A 23,670-nucleotide genomic window follows, 5' to 3' on the forward strand; every position below is an offset into this window, starting at 1 on the left:
TTCTAATAATGAATGGATCTAATGATTTATTTATTCTTTTTTGCAGAACTAGCTTAAATTGTGTCTCTGATGCACACATTATAAAATGTCACATTACTCATCACATGACTAGCGCTTTGTTTAAAATGGAAGGAAACTATCTGAGGCCTGCTGACATAATTGATTTTTATTCAACAAACGAGGAAAACACACACGATGGCTTGCGAAAGGTGAGGCGTCACAAATTCAAAACAAAAAACAAAATAACGCACAAATGAAAATAAAGATCTCTGTTCTGCGAGCGACCGCACACGTTTTGCACTCGAGTTTTACTTTTGTCATCTTTCACACACAAAAACGTTTGGTCCACGTCACGCCACGATGCTGCAAAGGGGTCGGACTCTCGCGCTCGGTCACACGGGGTCACGTCTCGGTCTCCATGACAGCGGCCTCGGACGGCGTGCACGTGGCCGACTCACACACACCCTCACATGTGTGAGTGTGTGTTTGACTCACCTCCCGCTCGCCGCATCACGGCGAGATCTAATCATTTCTGCAGCGGCTGAATGTCACGGCACCTTGGCGAGATGTGGACGGGGACGTGACGGATCGGGCCAGCGTTTTCCTGGTGCTCGACGTCGGCGTGACTTAGAAAAGTCACCGGTGACTGGAGGTCAGATGGAAGGTAAGGGAAGGTAGAGAAGGACCTGCGACCACTGAGGCTCAAAGCTCTGGCTTTAAGCCCTCACTGATTGGTGGAAATATGGACCAGCCATGCACACACAACCTGGGAAATTAATCAATTAGTACAATAAAAACACATATGATTTGAATGTATGCATGTATGTATGCATGTATATAGGGATGTATGTTTGCATGTATGTATGTATGCATGTATATATGGATGTATGTTTGCATTTTTGTGTGTGTGTATGTATGTATGCATGTATATATGGATGTATTTTTGCGTGTATGTATGTATGCATGTTTGCATGTATGTTTGTATTTAGGTAAATATGCAGGCATGTATGCAAGTATGCATGTATGTATGCATGTTTGCATGCATGCATACATGTATGTATGTGTACATGCATGCATGCATGCATGTATGTATGTATGCACATATCTATATTTTAACTATAAATCCATCCCCAAACGGTCATGGTCACTGTGTCATGGCTGCAGTCTGTAACCTCTGACCACAGTTTTTGATGATGGCAGATTCTGAATAAAATCCTAAATAGATCCAGAACTAGATCATCATCACATCAGATAGTTCTGCCAGGCACTCGCTCAGGTGATTTGAATGAACTGTTTTAACAAGTTTGTCTGTTTCTCCCAGTATCTGCTTTTCAGTGCCAATTTGAAAATTTCTTGTGATTTCTAAGACATTTTTTTTACTCAATGACATATATTACTGTATGTATAACAATATGAGACTATATTCTCAGAAAATGACACACGGTGCAAAATAAAAACTGTAAAATTGGGATTTTTTTTTTTAGTTTCCACCCCTGCTGGTGTTTCTTCCTCATTGCGTTCACTTGAGCCTGACAACCAGCAATCAGGAGCAGGATTTAGACACCGGCCTCTGACTCACCAAGAATCACCTTCAAGTTCTTCAAGTGTTACAAGGCTTCAGTAAAAATGATTAGCGTCGTCATGTTGTTTGCTCTCAATGCCTCCGAAAAATAAAAAGATTTAAAACGCTGCGACTGCAGCTTACGACCGGAGTCGGAAGGTCAATGATGACGATGACTCGGTGCAGGTTCTCTCTCGAGGAGAGCGTCCTCCGTTAATAATAGCTGACATCTTCTTTCCATGACTGTCATGTCGCCTTCTTAATTGTGCCACGGACCGCTGTGATTGAGCAAGATGTTTTCTGGCATTCCACTCAAAGCCATTGCTTTCTTATCTCCTGGCATGTCGCGTACATGATGAAGAACGACCGCTTCGGAGCCTCGTCTCTTGCTTTCTATCCACTCGATTCGCCAGCAGCTGGAAATGCATTTCTGCACTCGGGGGTGAAAGTTGCCAAAGACAGGAAGGAGAGTTGCTGGATCCTGAAACCGGTGTTTGCTTTAATTAAATGGAAACTCCTTTTGCATTTATCTCATATTTCATTTGGTTGAAAGGCAAAGTCATTGCACAAAAAGATGAAATTCATCTAAGTGTACAAACTTAGACTTCACTTTTAATTTAAAAAATGTATACAAATCAGATATGGTATGTTAGGCTTCTTTATTGTGATGTCAGACTGTAGTCCAATTCATTCCTGATGGACATTCAGACAGAATGTTGTAATTAAAGTCAATTGTAACAACATTGGTTCTTATTTAAACATTGGTTCTTATTGGTTCTTATTTAAACAACAGGATTTTTTTGTTGTTTTTTTTGCCATTGGTGGCCTTTGTTGACATTTGTTTTGTACATAAGGACAAGCCTTAGCAAAAAAAAAGGTATTTCTCTAAAGATCATTCGCTGATAGAAAAAAAAAAAAAACACAACAGGGATACAAAATATTTTCTGGTTCAGTATTTTCGCCCTCTGACATAATGAAAGTGAGAGAAAAATGAATGTATATATATGTATGTGTGTGTCCACAGCAGCTGTAAATCTTTCTGCGATGAGCTGGGTAAGTGTGCTATGATGATCACATCACACAAGTCTGATTAGATTTAGAAGATACTCTCGTTATAAAGAGGGTTTATGCTTGCCAGCCTGGGTGGGATTAAGCTTAAAGCTGTAGCCATTGGTAGCTGGTGTGCTATCTGATAGCAGTCATGACTGATACGTGCAGTTATTTTGCAAACACATATTTAACATACATCTTGATTTGCATGAATTTAATGGGAAGAAGGAGGGGAAAGGAATTAAAGTAGGATTTAAAGTTATATATGTATGGAACTATTAGAGAAATCACTGTTTTGTGCATTAATGTGGATGTACAAAATATGCAACAGAAGGGAAAACCTTGGGGGTTGATTGATTAAACGGTGTCGTCCATGACGCCTCACATTTTGCCCTCTCGTCATGCAAAAGTGCAGCACACATGTATCTTTGTTGGACGCCCACATAAACACATGGACGTTCAAGAATCAAACTGCTGGAGGCCACTACGGGTCAGACTCCTGCAGAAAAGCACGGTGGGTAGATTCTCCTGCGAGCCTCCCCGCAACACATGGCCCAAACCTCTGCGGGCAGCAGGCCTCAGCAACATCAACGTCCATCATAAAATCATTTAAATCATGCGAGGGAGGATTAGCGCTGTTTTAATGGCCCACCGGCTTAAACACCCCCGCGGCTGAGGATCTACAGGAATCTTTCGAGCGCCGCCTTCCGAGGCAGGGCAACAATGGTCGCCGTTTCCTCCGGCAGCCAGCCGGAGATTGATGCCTCTTGAATGACGAAGGTCTCCGGAGGCTCTTCTCCATCTCGGTGAGGGAGCTCCATCAGCTTCCGCCGCTCCCCTTTGGACATCTGGGACGGCTTCGGCAGGAAAGTGCAGTGAGTTTCAGGATTCGTCCAAGCATTGTTGTCATTTACGTCCCTCTTCTGACAACAATGTACCAGACCAGGGAGGCACACAATCATATTCCCAGTGTTATGCAGTGGTTAAATAAAGGCTGCCTTAAAATCCATGCAATAAACAGGAAAACCTTGGGGTTCATTTACAAAGCAAGCAGGCTGGTTCATGGGAGCTGCACATTCTGCCCTCCTGTCGGGTGGAAGTACAGCACGGGTTGATGCATCATGTGTGCGCGTGCACAGGACACACACATACAGACATGAGTAATTGTTATCTGGTGTGAAGTGATGTTAAAGTGTAAGGTGTGGAAGCATCATGTAGATTGAGATTCACCTGATCGAAGGAGTCGGGAGAAATAAAGTTGTTATTCTTATTCTTATTCTTAGAACTGCTGAAGGTCATGTGGGAGCTGAGAAGCGAAAGGTAGTGAATCAAGAATGAACTTCCTGTTGTGGTTTGACTGTTTAAAAGATGGTCCACAATAATATAGCAAACTTTAGTGTTTATTTAACGGCTTTCAACAATATTTAGACTGACAGTTGAAAGGAGCAGCCATTATCAGGGACAATAATATTCCATGATGATTTGATACGTATCCGTTGGTAGCCGAGGTTGTGTGTGTTTGTATATATGTGTGTGTGTGTGTGTGTGTGTGTGCAGATCTTTCTCCATTGAGCTGATTGAGCAGATGACCTCAGCTGTGGTTCACAGCACGCCTGTGGATCATCAGGCCTCGTCAGGCTGAGCTGAGGAGAGGCTCACCTCCAGGCCTTCTGGGCCTGCTGGTCGTCCAGAGCAGGACCTCCTGTAGGACTCTTCTCTGGGATTCCTGACATCTGATGATGTTCATCCCCCAAGCAAGCTCCGTTTTAGTCCCAGAGTCCTGAATTTGTGTCCCGTCCCCAGCTGGGCTCCTTCCCTCAGCGGTGTGTGTTAGCCATCTTCCTGGTTCCAGAGGGTGGACGCCTCTCCTCGCCCCTTTGTAGCTCCTGAGGCTCCACGAGGCTCCACGAGGCTCCACGAGGCTCCACGAGGCTCCCCCAGAAGCCCCAGGACCCTGCACAGCCCTCCGTTCTTCCCCCTGGTAAAAGAAAACCCCTTACTTCCCTTTGGGTCAGTGTTTGTGTCAGGCGTTGCCTCTGAAAGCCTTGCTGGTCTGAATCTGTGGTTGCCCCAGGATGGCTCCTCCATCTGGGTTGGACTGCCAGTAGATCATCATCATCCCACCGCCATTTCTGCATGTTTAATGCTTCAAGTGTTGAATTGGCCCAATGGAGAGGATAGAAATTCTGCTGAGGCTGAGGTTCATTCAGCTCTAGCTGGTCAGGTGGCATCTGACTTTTACCGACCCCGAGGTCACTGCACGTGCACAGCAGCGCAAAGTGCACAAAACTAACAAGCCAGTCAGCAAGTTACCTCTGATTTTTAGCCCTCGGATTTTTTCTCTTAAACTTAAGAACGGGTATAAAATGAGTGGGGGAGCTGGAGCAAGTAAGAAGACAAAAACTTATCACTTTCATACAGAATGGGAGGAGGACTTTATGTCACGATGACATTTTCGGGGTGCGCCTCATCTGCCGCTCTAATATTGCAATACCAAAGAAGGTAACGTGGAGCGGCATTTTCGGACCATTTGTGGAAAATAAGACTCGGACGTCCCGCCTAAAAGCGAGCTGAGAGAGAGGAAGGTGAAGGAACTACAATCCCAGTTGTCACTTTTTACACAACATATTCAAAAAGCTACAGCCGCGACCGAAGCCTCGTTCCAGGTGAGTGACATCATGGTAAATAAGGCCGTCCCCGGATGATGATTCACTTCAGTGCAAGTCAGAGTGAACTTGGGTCATGACAAAAAATGTACATCATTATTTTGTGTTGTGTAATATTGGCTCATGTGGTTATACAACATACATTGTACATAACAAGAATGCTTTGCATTTTTGTTGTGAGTAGATCATTCTGTCATTTTCTAAGTAGCTTGTGAGCAGCCCTGGTTCACACTGACATGTTCTGATCAAAACGGTTACCTCACTTCGTCTGGTTACTTCTATCCTGTCTAAACCTGTCATTGTAAAACCTTGTGCATCGGTCCAAGTGGAGAAGGTTTTGAAATGTTAATGAATGGGATGTTTTGGTGAACTCCGCTATGAATTCCGGTACTTTCCTGAGTTGGCCTCTGAAAAGGCAGCCATAAGGCTAATGTATGGCTGGTGTGAAGGAGGTCCGTCAGTCCACCTGGGCTCAGCAGGAACTGCAGAGGTTTGGACCGAGTCGACGTCTCGGTTGCACCGCACGCTGAAGATGGATCGCTGCTCGTGAGTCAGTCCGGAAGGTTCTCATGATGATGATGGTGGTGGTGAATGTGGGATCATCATTGCCAAGATTTAGCAACAATTGACCACAACATGAATCATTCACAATGTTCATTCTCTCAAAGGATTGTTTTGGCTTTAGGAACCTAATGAAAGTGATGTTCTCAGTGTTGTGTAACAAGTGCTCATTGTCACATGATCAAGCTGGTCTTAATGGAAATATCTAGAGCTAGTTTGTACAAGAGTACTTCAGTAAAATGCATAACAGATACTTGAGATATTTGGTACTGAAGTCGTGGGAATCGAGCTGCAATAAGACGATTTGTGACAAGATGGATCAATTTATATATAAGTTTATCAAGCAAAGCTTCTTCAAAAGTCCCAAATACAAGATCATGTAAAACAGGAGCCCAGGCTTGTGTTTCCCAGCGCCTGCAGTAAACTGGTCCTATACTTGGACCTCCCAGCAGAAAGCAACCTTCTTTCACCGCCGGGCTAGTACATCCAGTTGTTGTGAATGTTCTCAGGAGGCGTGACGGGGTCTTCTAGGTGTGCAGTTGTTTTCCACCCGTACGTCTCCTTTCCACTTTCCCCCAGTTCCTTCTCCATCTTTCTCCACTATCTCTGGTCAACACATCCCGTCCATCTCACACTGATGTCTGTAAAGAGAAGACCTCCTGCCCTCCCAAACAGCTGGGACCAGTGAGAAGGAGGTCTTCTCCCCTACAATGGCGAGCTGTTTACGTCACACTCCGTCTGGTTGGCTCCTCCTGGGCGCCGACCTCTCGTTGTTTCTCCGGGCTGCTGTTTGATTGGATAACATGTTGAACAAAGCAAATATAATGTTTACTTCATTATATTTGAAGTAAATATACTTACTTCTGGGGGGGGCAGATACCGCCTAGCTATAGGTTGATTCTTGCTTCAACCACAGGGTTTTTATTCACATGGAGCCTTTGAGCAGTGGAATATGCAGATCTCTTCTCGAGTGTCTCGGTACAGGGTCGTGTGTGGGCTTCCTAACAAGCAGAGGCGCCTCCATATTTGCACATGATAACCTTTTCTCACAATGAGCCTCATGGATGAAGCTGAAGGCTCTGCAGCTCGATGAACACCATCTGCATCGCATCCTTTCACTGGCCTGAATGATGGGAAAAGAAGGGGGCGCTTTTCTCATACCAACTAATACATGGGTGGCGTGTCAAGGTCTAGATATGCTATCAGGTGAAAGTATTGCTTGCCGGCCCTTCAGAATGCGATGAATGGCTGGTCTTCAGAGACGGCGTTGGCAGCCGTCATTATGGCTTCTCCGCTCGTTTCATCCCCGCATCTCAACGTGGATGCAACGGATGGAACCTTCAATAAGCTGAGCTGTGGTATCTTTGTGCATCTAAAAGTCCTGTCATGTTTTTTAGCGTGCCTAGTTAACCTGTTGCACAGGTTAGTCACTCTTAAATTTTGGATATGTAAATAAATAGAAAATAAAAAGTACATTTTGACGATGCAAGAATTGCTGCTAGAATGACAGCTTCATTTTCATTATAAAGCCTACATGAATGTGTGTATTTAAAAGATATTGACATGCATGCACTTATTCTGCAGGGATTTTTAACAATTGAACAGGCATTTGATTAAAAGAATCTTGTATGATTCATTTTTTGAATATTAAAACGCTGCAAACCTTCGTGAAGCCATCAACAGTGATCAGAATAGCACTGGATGTATTGAGTGGAAGTTGTTTATCTTACGGTTCGTCAAATTTAAAATGAGCAAAATTTAACTCATTTGTTTCAAAGCAATTTTGACCTTTTAAATGCATCCATTATCTAGCGCTCATCTGACACTTTGAGATTCAGTCCTTCTGTAGGCATCACTGTAAATCTAAATAATGATCTGTCAAACACCTTTTATTTGCTTTAAATTGTATTTTATTTTTTATTTGTTTAATTTATTTGAAATGCAGAGGATTTGGAAGGCTAATTATTGTAATACACAACTAATGTATTCTAAAAAGTTTTTCATTCTTACAAATTAAAAAAAAAAAATTGTCTGTAAATGAATAGAATTGGAGTTAAAGTCATTAGCCATAGAAAAAATATATTGTTCTTCAGAAGTATGAAATAATTTGTCACTAAATAAAATTAAATTCAAACTTTATCCCATCAATGCACAAACAATCTTTTGTCATTTCAGAAATACAATATCTTATGTTTTGTGTAAAATCCCTGTTCTTGCATCAGTGCAGAATCCAATTATATTATTTTGTGAGTTAAGAGAAAATGAGGTTGCCTGAGCTGAAGCTAAAATGGGTCGAATTATTTTGTGCCTTAAATATTGCACTCTGCTGACACAATGTACGATCAATTGAAGGGCTTTTTTTTTTTTTCTAAATTACTAAACTTGAGAAAAAAGATTAGGTTTTCTTGTAACCCTTTTCAGTTTGTACCTGTTTCTAATCTTTTTTTTTTTTTTTTTTGCTCCAGAAAATCTTCATGCAATATCTGCAAAATTATTTAGCAGTAAGACCTCATGGATGTACAGTCATAGTAAAAAAAAACAAAAACAAATGTAGACTTATTGATTTAAAAGAGAAAAAAATCAAAGACAATACAATCACTCAAATATTAGCTACCTTATATCAAAATTCACAGCACTTCTCGAGCCTTCCTGATTCAAAATGAAATTTCCCTCTTTCCTCACCATGTAACAAGCTGAGGAAACCCTTGCGCTCAGCGCGACCTTCATCCCGGCTCAGCCAATCAGCTTCATCCAGCCAGGACGTCTCGGAGGGAGACCCGACTCTCTCCTGTGAACCCCTGGCAATTTTAATTCCCGACATCCTGGAGGCCGGGCGAGCCGGCCGGGACCCAGGAAGACAATGTCAGGGTCAAAAGAAACAAAACAGTCAGGAATCCGACGCCTTGGAGCAGAAAGTCACACATGGTTTGGCTTTTATTAACAGCAAAAATCTAATCCACGTAGTCCAGGTTTCATGCTGCGCGCGAGTTTTTAAGGTTAGCTAAATATTTGGATGTCCACCATTTTTACCTGCAATGTTTCATTTCCACCAAAATAACTTCCCACGGAGTCGCCGTGCTGTGACCCGCATCCAGACTGCAGCTGCTGCTGGTGTTGAGCAGAATATTAAGCGCCAAACAGTCTGGATTCTGCCCGCTTTTCACAAAACTCCATGTGTAAAAACATGGTATCAGATGCTTGTTGAGACGGGGTTTGGTTATTTACTCCCCTTAAAAAGCCTGTTGAACTGTTGCCATGAATACATTTACATGCACATTATATTTAATGATCAGAGGTGGATCCACAATTCAGAGGCTAAAGTGACGTTTGAGTCTTTCAGAAAGGTCTCTTGAAATGAAGACATTGACCTCTCAGTTTATTGACTTTCTAATTCCAGATCGTTTTGATATTTATTAATTTGTGAACTGTTAATGAATTGTGAGTGGATATGCCATGAATGCTGGACTCTCTTGTGTTGCCCTCAGGCTTTCATGAACTTTCTTGATCTTTGCATCGTGGAAGTGGCCAATCCAGTCTGCATCCAAGGCTCCGCTGATTTATTGTTACGATTGATTTTATTTGAGGCTGCATTTTCAATATTACCACTGCTGAGGAGTAAATAAGAGCTGAGGATTACCTCAGTCTACCAACGAATAAAAACTATCTTTAAATTGCCAATCTGAATTAGACATTAACCGATGATAATCGACATCATTTATCAGGATCAAAAGCTTGCCTTTGTGATACCAGTATAAAAACTCTTGCGTTGTTAATTACTAGACTAACCATTGAAGTCACAACCTCCTACCAAAGGAGTCCTGTTGTGCAACAGCCACTCATGCGGGGCGACTCCTGGTCCAGCTGTCTTCTGTCCATCAGGACCAGACAAAGAAGTCCTGCTTCTTCACAAACCCTTTTCCTCGCCGGCGGCTGGTCGCTGTAAATCCTCGGCTGGTGACGGCGACGCTTTCTTCCCCTCCCGTCCTAATTACCTGACAGCGCTCCGTAATTACTGTCAGATACTTGAGAAAAATAGCTTCGTGTCACAGCAAGAGCTTCGCTTCACCTCTGTCATCTGTGTTTACCCCATTGATTATCACACCACCTCCTTGTCTTTTTGTGTAGATCAATATCTTGTTTCACGGAGCTCCAAGACTCGTGTTTTGAAACTAGAGAGATTAGCACCCCTTCATGCTGAAGTGACTCCCGTCCTCCAGCAGGAATCTCCTCTGCTTCTGTTTGGATACAAACTCTTCTTTTCCTTTCGGCTTTTCCCCTCGGGGGTCTCCATGGCGAGTCAAGCCTCCTCTCTGCTTCCTCCTCCCTCACACCAGCTGAACTCACGTTTGGATTCACCTTCGCTCAAAGGCAGAGATTTGCCAAACCTGAATCCGCAATCGTGTTAATAACCATGTCGTATGAAATATAATGTTGAGGCCGAGCAAATTGAAGGGCTGTGAAAAGGTTGAGAGGGTGAGGATTGAACACAACATTAAAACGGGATGTTGAAACAAACCGAACGAATGAAGAGATAAACATATACATGGATGGATGAATGTCCATTCCTGCATCTCCGGCTGAGGTTCATATGGCTGTTTTGTAATCAGGGTAGCAAGTCTTTTGTCTGGTTGAGCCTCAGGGGTTCGTAAGCCAGAGTGTTTTTGAGCCGTTCAGAGGGCTGAGCCAGGGTGGGCTTCCATCGTATAACTTTAGTTAAACCCAATACGCAAACTGAACCTGGGACTTCCATATTGGGTCGGTGCAGGTCGAATCCAAAGGGTGGAAAAGTGACTTTCATTCATAAATACACGGGACATAATCTCCCTTGTGCCAAAATCCAAAGCGAAATGCATCTCGGAGCCCAACTCAGAGTGTAAAGAAGCTAACAAGCAAGAAATGACAAGCTAACGACCCAACATACAATGTAGCATCATCACGACCGCAGGCTGCCGTTGTCCAGGATGTTCTTGGGGTTTTCAGGTGGGCGGCTTCCTTCACTGATGTTTTATGAAGTCAGGCCAGCAACACCTTAGGACGGCTTAATCCAGGAAATCCAGCGTCCTGGAAGCCCCGCCTCCAAGGCGCTCAAACTGTCCCGTATCGTGAAGCCGACTGGTCGAAATCTTCTTGTCTTGGCAACTGGACTTGAGTTTCTTTGCCTGAAGACGTTTCAGCCCGGAGGCGTCTTCACTTCCAATGACCTGTGGACAGTTTCTGAATAGAACTGCCAGGTTTCTAGGAGAGTCTAGATTATATTAGGATTTTGACAAGAAGCCACGATGATGTGGATGGTTGAGAACCTCCGCAGACACCCCGAAGACTTGTCATATCATCGACCCAGACTCTTGAGAAGTTTCTCTTGCACGTCCATACCAGCCCACCATTTATAACATCCGTTATCTACTACCTTCCCTTTATGGATTGAAATACTCCTAGACTAACTAATTTTATCCGGACCCACTGCAGGTTACAATTTAAGTTGTCCAACAACCTGATCATACATGATCATACATAATTGTAATTTCATCCATGTAGGCCCTAGTCAGCCTTTCTCCACCAGACACCCTTTTTGGAGCCCTTATGATTACCTTGTCCACTCTGCCATAATGTCTATCTCCAGCTGCTGCGGTGCTGAGTCTAAGAACGCTGTGCAGGTCTTCATACTGCTAGCTGACCGCTGCGCTCTGAACACCCGCAGAAGATGTTAATTCCACCCTTTGGCACCAAAGTATCAATCGGTTTATTCTTTCCGAGGTCACTGGACAGCTTCTAAAGAATGCGCTCCCTTAAACATGAAGTAAACTGATTGGTCTAAACTGAGCAACACTAACAAGTTTCCTTTCCTACGGAGTAAAAACTCCCCCAGCTCTACACCCGAACCTGCTTCTTCCAAACTTTATCGTCCGTCTCGCTGACTGACGGAGTACCATCCCTCCAACCCTTTCCCTATCCTAGTGTACCTCGTCCAAAGGCTTCTTAATCCAGTTTGTCTCTTCCAGCTTGTTCAACCTGAAGCTCTCTGAGTTTGATGTGCATGCGATGCACATGTAGTCAGTGAAAGGAGATAAGTTCATAGTGAGCACTGATGATGCTGCCATCCATGGGGTGTGTTCAGGATGTCTTAGGAAAGTGGCTCATGGAGGTTTGGCTGGTACATGCCTTGTTGGTTGTGCAGACGCTCACCTGCTCTCATTTAAATGCAGCACAGAAGCAGTCATAAATACACTGATGAGGTCAACTGACTGTGTCAGAGGCGATAAATAATTTACAAACCCACAAGTGCAATTTTATCTCAACCATTTGCATTCATGAACACTTCTTTTCCCAGACTCTCTTGACTTGGCTGCGTCCTGAAGATGTTATTTCGTTCACCAAGGAAATCAGCTTTGTAGACACTCGGTCCAAGTGGTCGTGGACACTCAGCCTAAACCTGTAGAACAGATTCATCTTCTCAGTTTTTGGCAAACACTTCCGTGTACATGCAACACATGTTTCAGCCAATTGTCATTTGTGTCTCTGGGCAGATAGAAAAGCCCAACAAATACTTGTCCAATCCAACTTCCTCCTCTCTGACTCTGACACCTTTTGAGTCAACAAATGGTTCAAAACACAACTGGGCATCTTAACTTGTCCGTTAAACAGATGACAAGTCATTCGGCTCTGGAACTGAGGGGCTCAGCATGGAAATGATCTCATGGTTTCTAGATAGTAGACTCGGCACTTCAGTGGAATATTGCTGTCTTTGTTTTCATAATCTCAGACGCGGTGGAAGAAAAGACCATAATGATAACATAACAAATTGCCACAGACTAAAAGACCAAAAAAATGGCAAATGATTCATTAGGATTGTTTGAAGGACGCTCATCCTTCATCTACACAACGGAGTCATTGAGTCACAGGAGACCCGAGTGGTTCTTCATCTGCATTGACTGTATGTCGGATCCATGTCTGGAATGAGCCGTGGAGGAGCGTCCTCATTGGACATCTGAACGTCATCAACAGATTCCCTTTGACATGGAGCTCCTCTACGCTGCTCTTCTGCGGAGTACCTTTGCTCCTCATCCTTTCTCTAAGTCAACACCCAGCCATCCTGTACAAACTGGTCTTTTCTGCTTTTTGGGCTGTATCCAAGTCCTCTGTCTTCGCTCACATGACACGTATGACCACGGGTGTGCGCTGAAACATGAGTAAATACAGACAGAGTTTGGATTTCTGGCTCGACTCACACTATCATACTGATAGCAACCCACGTTCTGTTATGGAGGAAACACCAAGTCAGTCCAGTTCATGCTCCTTCTTTCCCCTCATTTGTGAACGAGCTATCAGAACATTGCATGAGATCTGGCAGGTGCAGACTCCCATCTGCATTGCTGCGCCATCAGTCCCAGAGCTAGCTGGAGGCCACACGATGCTAATGTGAACAAGACAAAATGTTCACAAAAAAGATGAGCTCTGCAACCCTGACCTCTCACCCCCAGAATGCACCTGAGGAGCCTCCGGACTGAAGACATGAAACCAACGGCTTGGCTCTGAAAGGAGGCCTTTCCTCGCGGAGTTTGTATGTTCTCACCGTGTCTCCGAAGGGTTCCTCCAGGTTCTCTGGTTTCCACCCACAATTAAAAAAAACAAAACAAGCAGAGGGTTTATCGCAGGCCCTGAAACTGTCCAGACCTGTGAAGGAGGGAGTGCGTCATCGTGGCCTCCATATGTGGCCCCGGGATCGACTGGTGACCCATCCTGGTTGTGAAGACAGATGTGAAAGACTGAAGCGGGGCAACCTCAGCACTCACGAGAACTTCTGAGAAGATGAGCGAAGCTCTTGCAGGATTTGTTCAGACCGGAATGGATCACAAGAGGGACCCCATACTTTTCCAGCACCCCACACACGGGGGAGAATTCAGGTCCACCAAGTTGATGTAGACCTGAGAAGAAGGTCCCCTGTTCTACAACATGGCTGGAATCTGCCTCCCGCAGTGTTTCTCCTGGAGCAAACACACCCGCACAGATACACACTCCGTCACCACCCCTTGAAAAGAGAAATCTGTGGGCGTCACACACACACACACACACACACACAGTCCCTGACCTTCATGTTACGCCGGCAATTCGTTGTCATCGTGTTCCGAAATGAAAACGGAGCCTGTCAGACCATAATTCACAACATATGGTAGCATCAGCACTTCCTTATCTTCAAAGAAGTGCTTGCTACATCAATTTGATTCTGTTCATTATTAATGTATGAATCTGAGCTGATTAGAGCAACTCAAAATGATTTTAACAACTTATTTTGTTTCTGTCTTGTCTGACAGGTACAAAAATTTGTTCAGATTTAATTCCAAACACAAAGTAAAAGCAACCAGCAACAGCAAATAATACATGAGATAAAGACATATTAAACTCAGAGAGAGGAATAAAGAAGCTGTTCTACTTCTTTTTTTTTTTTTTTACATAGGAGCTCCTTTTTTTCCAATTCTAATTTTAATATAAGGAGGTCAAACAAGTCAATGCATGCCTGGACCCCATTTTATTTCTTCTGCATTTGAAAGACTTCAATGATCATGGATAAAAAAATAACAGCATAGAAACAAGACTTTGTGTGGTCGATGTCTTAACAAATAAAAATCATAATTCAACTATCGTAATTTCCGGACGATAAGCCGCAACTTTTTTCACGTAAACAACGATGCGGCTAATATATGGACTTTGGGGGGACGCTAACGAGCTTCACGCCGCTAAAACATTTCTCCTCGTCGCATCGGACCGATGAAATGACCGGGAAGTTCTGAGTCCGTTCAACTCCGACACCGGAGAAGACGACTTTGACGGTTTTGGTGCGCAGGAGGAAGACCGAGATAGCGACCGGCTAACCGGTGCGGCTAATATGGAGGTGCGCCCTATAGTCCGGAAATTACGGTAACTAAGGTGTTTTTATTCTCCATGATCTCCAGAGAAGCCTCGTACCGCGGGCAGTCACGTCTACCGACAGGTTTTTCACAGTTATGTAGTGACGCTGGTTTGATTTGTTGAAGGGATTAATGCATTCAGCAGCCTGTGAGGGAAAATAAAATTGTCCATCACATAAGTGAATGTGAACCGGTGTTAATGAGGATAGTTATGTCAAATAAGAAGAGTTGACTTTGATTTTCTAAAGTATGTCCCTAATCAGGAGGATGTGTTAACACATAGTGACGGCGCCGCTCTTTGGTGCCAATCAGAACATGATGTCGCTCGTTTGCCAAATAAGGATCTACGCCTCGCCTACAAATTGGCTGAAAAGTGCAACAACAGATGTGCGATGGGATTGGACGAAGCCTGTGAGCTTCCCGCATGCGGATTAAATACCAAAAAATAAAAAGCCGGAGTCGGGTTACCGAACTCCCAAGTGTTGTGTCGGCTGCAGGGCACAAACAGACAGGCAGACGGAGGAACTGAACCGCAAAGAGGCCCGGAGTTGAGAGCTCGCTCTTTATTTGAATCGACAACGGCTTATTTTATCCCTTTGTGGCGCCGCACACACCTGATTTGCATCAAGATGCTCGCGTTCGACACCAAGCGAATGCACGGAAGTCGACACACGCTCTCGCCAAAAACGTGGCAAAGCTCCCCGGATGACTGTATCAATCGCCCGTCGACACGGAAAATGAATAAAGATCATAGATATCGCGGTTCCGACCTTCAAATCGATACATGGCACTCGCTCTGCTCCGAAAACGACTCCCGGCGGGCGCCGCCGCCACCGCCGCACATTAAACAAACCTCAATTCCACCTGACGGGGACGTTATTTCCCAATCCTGTCACGTCACGGCTCGTTTCTGCCTGCGTGTATTATGTCATGTTTGTCAAAGAATGGAACTCCATGCATGGATGATGTGCAGTTTATGTGAAATGGATATTAAATAGTGGCATGAATTCCACGGCCACTGATTTTTACAGACAAAACTGTTCCCACTTTAAGAGCAAAGTTAGTCTTTCCCTGCAGTCGCCTGCTTTGCATAGAAGCTGGTTTGCACCTCCATCGTCTACCTCTTATTTCCTTTGTCTCTTCTTTCTTTGCAACAGCTCTCTTTGTCTCTCTCACACACACTCACACACACACTCACACACTCACACACACACACACACACACGGAGGCTCATTTTGAGGATGGAGGTGTCGTGTTGCTCTGTCATGATCAGGATAATGTCTCTGGCATCACTTACCATTAATCACATTCAAGGGGGAATGGGACAGCTGCACACACACACACACACACACACACACACACACACACACACACACTGAAAATCACACAACCTCAAATTGGTATAGATGACTTCTTCAAAGGGTAAGATACTTCCAACACAATGGAGAGAAGGGGAAAAAATGAATAAATAAATGATATGGACCAATTGGCACACATATATGTATATATATATCTTTATATATAGTCTGAAATGGTAAAGGTCACAAATTTTTAGCATCAAAAATAAATGCAGCCTCCTTTCTTTTTGCTATTTTTATATCATATCTACTCAATCTATATGATGGATGGACTAGAAACTGTTCCAATGACCAAAAGACAGCAGGCAGAACTAGAGGTTGCAGAGATGAAGATGTTGAGGTTCTCTTTGGGAGTGACCAGGATGGAGAGGATCAGGAATGAGGCTATCAGACGAACAGCACATGTTAGATGTTTTGGAGAGAAGGTCAGAGAAGCCAGACTGAGATGGTTGGGTCATGGACAGAGGAGGGATAGAGAATATATTGGTAGACGGATGCTGGAATTGGAGGTCTAGAGGAAGAACAATGAGAAAATGGATGGACGTGGTGGGAGAGGCTGTGAAGGTAGTTGGTGTGAGAGAGGAGGATCCAGAGAATAAGGTTAGATGGAGAAAGTTGACTCGCTGTGGAGACACCTGACGGGAATAGCCGAAAGAAGAAGATCTACTCAATCTATATGATGTCTGACCAATCGGCCAGCAGGTTCGGTTTGGCACAAGATGAGTTTAATTGAGATGTTTCAGTGTGACCGAAAAGTCCAACACATCTGGATTATTGTCCCTAGAACTGATCACGAGGAGCCGGACATGAACAGAAACCCCCCAGAAACAGATGTAGAATGGCAGCGAGGCCATGGAGTCTGATTGAATCCATTTCCAGCAAAGCGAAAGCGCTGTAGAACAATAAAGTTAGATGGGACTCGCCTGGACGCTTTCATGAGGTGATTGAAAGGCTGTACATCTCAGGATGTTACAGAATATTTCTATCATTTGGAAGCAGCAGAATGCATTATTCAAGACAGAACACGGGCTTTTATTCAAGCCTTTATCTCTGACTTTCCTCTTTCATGTAAGTCACACACTCTGCTCTCGTATACGGGACACATTTGCATGCTGAGGATCCAGAATTCAGCCACGGCTTTCAGAAGGGCCGCACTTATTTTGTTTACCGGCTGCTGCCGCTCAGTTTAAATTTCAAAAACTGTCTGCAACTTAAAAAAAGGAATAGACCTATATTTTCTTTTTTTTATCTTCGACCGTCAGGGTTCTACCGCGGTACGGAGTGAATTCTGCCTCAGAGGAGGGAAACTCCAAATTCCAAGCGCTTGGCGACGGACATTTGGCGGCACTTTATTTCCTGGCCAACTGTTTTCCTCTGACAGTGAGCCGCGCAGGCCGGAGAGCTCGCCTTCACGGGCTGATACATCCTCACCATGAACCGGGATGAGATTCAGGAAATAAACCACTGGTAGTTGAGGAGTTGATTGGTCCTCTAACCGGTCAGATGTTTCATGACTCCCACAGACGTGGAGGCGAAGGCAGCCGTGAGTCCAGCGATCCCCGCAGAGCAACTGAGAAAAGTCTGTTGCCGACGATTAGATTTGGAACGACAAGTCACTGTGTAACACCAATATGGATGATGTTCCGCATCCGTTTGAGAATTTAAATGAAGGAAAATGTGAACGTGAGTTAATCTCCTCACAGTCAAACACACCCTGCTGAATTTTTCGTCGCCGGTCAAACAACCAAATGACACCGACAAACATCTGGCTTCTGACTGCAACGCAAATGTGTTTAATCGCCGATCGGTTCTGTTTTAATTAATTCTGCGGTCGTCGTCGGTATTTGACACTTCGATTTGTGCGCCGAAGGACATAAATTATCACGTTTAAGGAATTTTTTGGGTTAAAAGTCCTTCATGCAGATCGAAAGAGCGACTGAGGTAAAGTTTAGAATCCTATCAAATTCAACTCCATGTGATTTTCTCTGTTTCAGCCTTTTTCTTGTTTCTAATCCACTCTTGACACTGGATAACTTGAAATGAAAATGTCAGGCTTGTGTCGCTGCACTATCAGTGAGAACAGAATCAAATCTTTAAATGAGAGCGGTGAAGCTGCTGAAAATGTTCCTTGTCCTTAAAGCAAGAGAGAGACTCTGTGCAATGACTGGCTGGCTTTTCCTGAGAACTGACTTATTAGAAAAACACCCAAATTTAATTTAATGCAGCATTGGAGAGAAAAAAAAACAAAAAAAAAACACTCTTTCTCAAAATGCGAAAAATGTGATTTGAGACGTATAAAATGAATTTTCCATTGCCAAACAACGTGTCCCATGTGTTCCGTTGCATCGTAACTTTCATGGGTGATTCCAGCCTGCGAGATGGTGTTCATGGAACCTTTAAAGCATCACAAGCAGATGATGATGGTATTTGGACCAGGAATGAAAACCAGACTTTGGCATTGATCGCTGTCAATCGTGTGCCTTCTTTACAAGCTGCCTGTCCTTGCGGTTTTGTGCAATTGGTAAGACGTCCCAAACTCCCAGCATCGCCCCCGTCCTCCTCCTTCACTCGGAATTGTTCTCCAACATTTCCAGCTTGGAGCCGGAAACCAAAACGCTGTTGGACATCCGTCTTCACCGCGTCCAGAGTCAAGGAAGCTGCACGACTCTCAGGATTTGTCCGGCAGCCTCTTCTGCTAACCCGGCGTTAAACGGCGTCTGCCGGCTCCTTCCTATTGGACGCAGAGGCGGCAGCAGCTGCTGCTCAGGGAATTACTTTGCAAAATTGCACCAATTGTTGGGACAAAATCACTCTTCATTTATATCAGATAACATGAGCGGCATCAATGACGCTCAGCGGGGCTGATGAGGGGTTCCAGGGTTGCAGGGAAGGGAGCAGTTGGACGGCTCAGGGGACGAAGGTTGCCCTTCTTCTCTGGGTTTGCGGGCGGGGCGGCGACTCTGTGACCGAGGGGAGCCACTCCGAGGCCGGCCGGAAGACCTGGACCGATCTGCTGGGAGCCTTTTGGATGTTCTTGATATTTGAGTGTTATGGAAGCAGCAGAGGTCTGAGGGTCGGCCGGTTATTTCGGAGCAGACCGAGGTGGTGCACGCCAGGACGTTCCTGTGGTGTCGGGCGATGGAGTGGAACCAGCGGGTCATCACCTTCTCAAGGAAGGCGTAACAGAAGGTGGTTAGGATTGTGGCGCTGACCTCAAAAGACCTCGGCTTCCTGGGCTGGAGACATTTCCTGATGATCTCCTCCGTGTTCGAGCAGAACTTCAGGAGGTTGTCAAAGACAGAGCCCAGGTATCTGAAGTCCTTCGCCGTTTCTACTGGCTCTCCTTGTATGGTGGTGGTTGTGGTGATGGTCCCTGCTTGCAGGAGAACCTGATGACCAGGTCCTTAGTCTTGCTGACATTCGGCTTCCGACAGGAGGCTTCGCACCAGAGCGTGAAGTCCTGGAGAGCTGGATCTTGGTGGAGCAAAGGACCGGACAGAAGGGGTAGGAGGACGGTGTTGTCGGCAAACTCCACCTGGTGGAAGTCCTGTTGGTTGGACCTGCAGAGGATGAAGAGCAGGGAAGACTGGCAGTATCACAACTAAGAGTTGTACTTGTTATGATTATAGACACAACCATTTGCTTCCAGTTACTATTATTCTTCTTTTACTCATCTATGTAAAAAAGGCCCTTAGGATCCAAGATCTCTTTCATGACTGAGACCCGGCCAAGAAGGCAAAGGGTTGAAAGTGTTTGTTGTTTCCCTGAACGGTGAAAGTCCTGCTTTGCCGTCCGCAGTGCATTCAGATGTGCCGATGGGAAACGACTGGTATAAAAACGTTAAACAGCGAGGCAGGAGATAAAATAGCCAGGGATTCAATACACTCGTAACCTTTACACCAGATCAGCCGTTTCATTGTTAAACATTTCATTTGTACCAGGGATCCTCAGTCAGCGAGCCTGATTTTTACTGCAATAAAACAATCAATAACGTTGTCTGATTTGAAATTCAGAAGGTTATGAAGATCTGTGGAGAACAACTCAAAGGTTGTTGTAACGCATAGGATACGTCGATCAATAGCATTTTCACTGATTCACTTGTTGGAGTTTAGAAAATTTCAGAGAAACTTCAGAAAAAACTTCAAATGACCCAAAGCTCAGATTCCCCTGCTGCCTTATTCCATCATGCACTTCCATTTACTTCTTTTTTCAACAAGACAGGGTTGGTTTTTGACTATTCAAGCACTGAGCGGGTGCGTTTTGTTGCTGCGAGTCCAAATAGCTCTTCCAGGACCTCAGTTTCCCAGCAAACCGATCCAAGTTAGCAGGAGCTTTAATACTGATGGTCATTTCTGTTATTTTCTGGGCAAAATGCAAGAAAAATGACATTGATGACTCGGTGATTTCTTAGAAAGATGTCGATTGTGTTAATATTTTTTCGTTTTTCTTCTCGCTAGCCTTCCGTCTTACACTTGTACTTCCATATCCTGTCCCACTTCGTGGAGCTGAATCAGTTTCCATCGGATCCTTTGGACTTTTCGGTCAAAGATGCTTCAGAATGCATTGTTGTGTGGAAGCATGTGAACTTACAGCTCCATGTCATAACATGTCCAGATAGAAAGGACCATCTTGACTGTGCTCATTGATTTTGATCCAAAAATGATAAAACCTTTTCTCACCAGGCTTTCCATCGTTCTATTAAAGGTCAAGGGAGTAAAAATGTACTCTGTCGTCTCCACAGCGAACCAACCTTCTCCATCTCACCCTGTTCTCTGGATCCTCCTCTCTCACAATATCTTCTCTCACCGCGTCCACCCATCTTCTCCTTGGTCTTCCTCTGGACCTCCCATTCCAGCATCCGTCTACCAATATCTTCCCTCTCCCTTCTCTGTCCACGACCCAACCATCTAACCAGCACGTTTCGCTCGCCATTCTTCACCCGCCACATTTAAAGAAAAGTTCATGTGTGAATGATTTCAGTCTTTGGAAACACGCCTCCCCCTCAGTACAACCTCAAAACAACAACCACATGTTGATACCGTTACCTGCTTTTTCAGGTACCAGTTATAAATCGGAGAACCTGCAGGAGATCCATGCAGACGCAGAGACGACGTCAAAACTCCACACAGAAAAGTCCTTCTAGTTCGGCACCTTCTGGTTTTTAGGCAGACGTGTCGATCCCTGTGCGATTGTGCACAATTGCAAATGCTATGTGTTAACATCCACATCCTGTGTCTGCTGTGCATGAACTCCAAGGAAACTGGATTCTAATGAAAGTCTTAAATTCAAAGTTCAGTTTGAGGAATATGGAATTAGTGTTATTTTGTTTGAATAACGACTACTGGTACTTTGGATCTTTGGTTATTGAATTGCAATTTTTGTAAGTCGCTTTGGATAAATGACTGGAATGTAATGTTATTTTCTATCAAGGAAATGTACTTCATATTCACGTCTCTTGATCGTTTTGACATTTTCTTTCACTTCCTATGTTCATGTCAATCAAATCCACCGTTAATCAATATCCAATCGATCAATATCCAGAATAGTTTAACCTCTTGAGGCTTGTTTCGAGTATTTTCCGAGCGAGTTGGTAATATTTAATATTTGAACCCTGAAAGGAAGTGATGAGCAACTTTGCATTACAATGAAAGTCTTTTGACACGTCAATATAAATTTGTGGTCCAAGAAAAAAACAAAAAACAAACAAAAAAAAAAAAGCATAATGGATTCTTTGATTAGTTAATTAACACTTTCCCACTCGCAGGAGTCATTTAATCAAAACTTCAGATCAAAACAAAACAGACGTTTCCCTTTCCGAGGCTTTTACCACCGATTCCCTCCCTCTGCTCCTCCATCTTATTTCCTTTACATTTTTTCAAACATGTGTAAATGTTGTGCGTCCGAATCCAGGTGTTTTTTCCTCCGTCGGGGAGAAATGTGAGCCAACAGAATCGAGGGAAAAACAGCGTTTGCGGTTCCTGCTTTAACTGGCATGTATGGCACCAACGCACAACTGCAAATCCTCCGCATCTCAGAAAACCATCTCATCTTCCAGCTGGCCGGATGTTGGCGTGCCGTAGAACGGCCCCTTGGGAGTGGATTACCGCTGATTTGCTTCACCTTTACAGTTCATGTCAGGAACGAGAGGATGGTCTGCAACATTACTTCCTGTTTGGACACGGTGGAGTGTAACTCCCGTTCACCCACGTTTTCGTTTGGCTTCGACTTTTCAGCTTCTCTCTTATTACTCTTGTTTTCTTCAAGTGAAGAAATTCAAGTTGGCGGGACGAGAAGGTTTCCACAAGTATCGGCCGCGACCTGGATGACGGAGAAGCCCACAGACACGCTTCTGTGGAAGATGAGTGTGTTCACTTCGCTTCTCTTCAAGGGAACCACAACAATATGGAAGAAGCCAAAAGCAACAATCCTTGTTATTGTCTTCTATCGTCTAGAAACACAATGTTTAGGAAAATATATATCTAACTACTACACTTCTACAACTCAAGGTAGTTCAGTTCATATTGGGTGTGTGTGCTTTCTCTCTTTCTCCACACACACACACACACACACACACACACACACACATACATACATATATCTATATCTCAGTCAAAAGATTGCTCGCTAAATGTTAGGCTGCCAAAGGTTGGCTTTTGCTGCACGAGCTAAATATAATTCACCAAAACCTCACGGCCTGACTGAATCTCCACCTTTGGTAGTATTATTTATCTTCAACACACAGTGTCATGCAAGTGTGTGTGTGTGTGTGTGTGTGTGTGTGTGTGTACAAATGCACCCCCCCCCCCCTTCATTCATTATCACACGACAGAGAAGATTGATGCCACGACTGACCGGACGTCTTTTCCTCTTAAATTCTCGGAGGACAACATGATCATCACCAAATGATCCGCGAGTCTTGTTCGGTGAGAAGTTGATTATTGCCAAGACAAACTCGACTTATTTTCCTTCATGTAGCAAAATCGGATCAGTCGATTAGAAGCGGTATTTCATCCATCGGTTATGTTCGATATACAGAGTTACGCTTCCCTTGTATATGCTGACTTATCAGAAGTCGTGGCTCTGGCTCTTCTTGTGTAACGACCACCATATCACAATCAGATTCCATGAAAACTGATACTATAATAACATAATAGTGTTTTCCCACTTTATATTCCTTCACCTTTTGTGTTAACAGGCAGTTAATAAGCTCAGTATCCCAGTTTTGCCCGAGGTGAAATCCTTGAAGAGCGAGCGTTGTGGTCGGCCGGGCGCTGAAAGAGCGTCTCCTCGGCAGCGGCGTCAGCTCGCGGCCCAGCCGTCGACACAGGAGGAAACTCACGCCGCGGCAGCGGCAACATGTGAACCTGAAAACGGGATGTATCATAACGTCTAAAAAAGGGAGGCGTTAGTTAACCCGAGAGGAGGACGACGCGACATGTTGCGCCGCATGGATTTCGGCCGACTGTTGTCGCCTGCACGTCCACCTCTGAGGAGTTCTACGACAGACGCGTGAGCTCCGATAAGAGAACGACGCGACGGCAGAATGAATCGTCCGCGATGCTACAGAACTA

The sequence above is a fragment of the Fistularia commersonii genome, chromosome 13 (genome assembly GCF_037954325.1).
Source record: "Fistularia commersonii isolate RoL2024-O1a breed Wild chromosome 13, RoL_Fcom_v1.0, whole genome shotgun sequence".
Lineage (NCBI taxonomy): Eukaryota > Metazoa > Chordata > Actinopteri > Syngnathiformes > Fistulariidae > Fistularia > Fistularia commersonii.